Source organism: Crocodylus porosus, unplaced genomic scaffold, assembly GCF_001723895.1.
Source record: "Crocodylus porosus isolate Cpor-Errol unplaced genomic scaffold, CroPor_comp1, whole genome shotgun sequence".
NCBI classification, from domain to species: Eukaryota; Metazoa; Chordata; order Crocodylia; family Crocodylidae; genus Crocodylus; species Crocodylus porosus.
This window is the reverse complement of record NW_017728906.1, coordinates 47,995,261-47,997,271: the sequence shown is the minus strand read 5'-3', so window position 1 is coordinate 47,997,271 and position 2,011 is coordinate 47,995,261.

The following is a 2,011-nucleotide window of genomic DNA, read 5'->3' as shown; positions in this document are numbered from 1 at the left end:
GCCGCCGGCAGCGAGAGGGTTAAGCTCCCCCTTCCCCCACCTCCCCGCGCTCCCGGGAAGGGGGAGGGCAGCTGGGCCGGGGCGCCCCAGGGCGGGTGCTTGCAGCCTGGGCCGAGTCGGTGCGGGGCCGGCAGCAGAGCTGCTCCGCGAGGGAGCAGGGGGCGCTGGGGCACTCTCCCCTGTCCCCGGGGCCGGGACAGCGGGCGGCTCTGTGCTCGCCTGCTCGCAGGCACACGCGGAGGCTCCCGGCAGCAGCAGCAGCAGCTCCCCCCTCCCCCCCTTGCAGCCTGCCTGGCGTAACATTAATAATTAATAGGGTGAAATTGATTAAAGGGCCCGGCGAGCGGCAGGGGGAGCAGCAGCAGCAGTAGCGGCAGCGGGATGGGGGGCGGGAGGCTCTCGCTGCAGGCCGGGGCCCCGACGGAGCCGGGCGGCGCTGGGGGCGGGCGAGGAGCACCTGGGCCGGGGCCGCAACCAGACGCCGCCAGCCCTAGCGCGGCTCCATCTCAGCGGCGGCGGAGCGGGCCCGGGCGCGTCTCTCCTCGGCGGCTGCAGTTCTCCCGGCCCCGCGGAAGCCCCGGGGCAGACTCCCGGGCCCCCGCCCAGCCCCGAGGGGCCTCTGGGCTCTGCCCCGCGCACCGGTGCGTGTCTTCCGGGCTCAGGCTGTCTCCCCTTCTGCCGGTGTGCTGCCCGCAGGCCCGGGCACCCCGGGGCGACCAGGCGGGGGCCGTGGGGACACTCCCCTGCACGGGGTGGCGGGAACAGGCCCCTTCTCAGGTCTCCCCGAGCAGGCTCTCCGGCGGGGCTGCTGGGGTTTTGTCCGCACTGAGGTGCTTGGGGACGGGGTAGGTGCGGCGCTGAGAAGCCAGCGCGCAGTGAATGGCCCTGCGCGGGAGAAGTGCGGGAGGATGATGATGACGAGGCGCAGACAGCCCCTCTCTAAAGAAATGCTTAACCCCGGGGTCAGGCTCCGAGGGGCAGTAGGGAGTCGCCCCCCAAGGGCAGCAACCTGCCTGCGGGGCTCCGCCGCGGCACCAGCCCCGCTCCCCTTGCCCGCTGCTGCCGGGCCCGGCTCTCAGGGGAGCCGCGGGGCTGCGCGCTGAGGAACCGGATTTGCTCACGAGCCGTCTCAGCCCAGGAAATGCTCGCTCGGCTCGAGTACAGGCGGGCGCCCTGCGCGGGGCCTCCCCTGCCTCTTCCGGCTCCCGGACAACCGCCGGGAAGCGGCACTTCCCGTCTCAAACTCACAAAAGGCGGCTTCCACCGCCGCGGCCTGCGCGTCCTCTCTTTTCCTGCCCGGGCCTTCTCTCCCTTCAGCTGATTTTTCCCGCCTCCAGCACCCCAGCTTCTCTCCCCCAGCCCCCGACACGTCTTGTGTGCAGCGCACAGGACACGAAGGACTCAGCCCCCCTGGTCCCAGCTCGGCTACTGACCTCTCTTGGCCTTCCCCACCCTCTTTATTCCTGCGGCAGCGCCCTCTTCACACGGCCGCTGGGGTCAGCCCGTGGGAGATCCCGTGTGGTTCACAGGGGACGGGGAAACCCCGCCGTGCTGCTTCTGTCTCTTCCAGACACACTGCTCTTTGCACCTGATGAAGTGAGCTTCAGCTCAGGAAAGCTTGTGCTGTATGGATGTGTGTACACATATACATGCATACACACATATACGTATACACACACACATACACATTTACAAGTGTATACATATATACACATATGCACATACATATATATAGAAAGAGATGTACATACATATATGCAACCATATACAGATATAAGTTATACATATAGAGAGACAAGGTTCTTTGGGTGAATCTGATATCTTTTATTAAACCAACTTACATAGTTGCGGGTTCACCCAAACCTTTTCTGCAGCCTACCCCAGCCCAACATGGCTACAACCTACATTCCTACGGATCTCCAGTGGTCTCCAAAAACTTCCTGGATTGCCTATGCACTGCTGGAATTGGCTTAGAGATACACACACACACACACACACACACACACACACA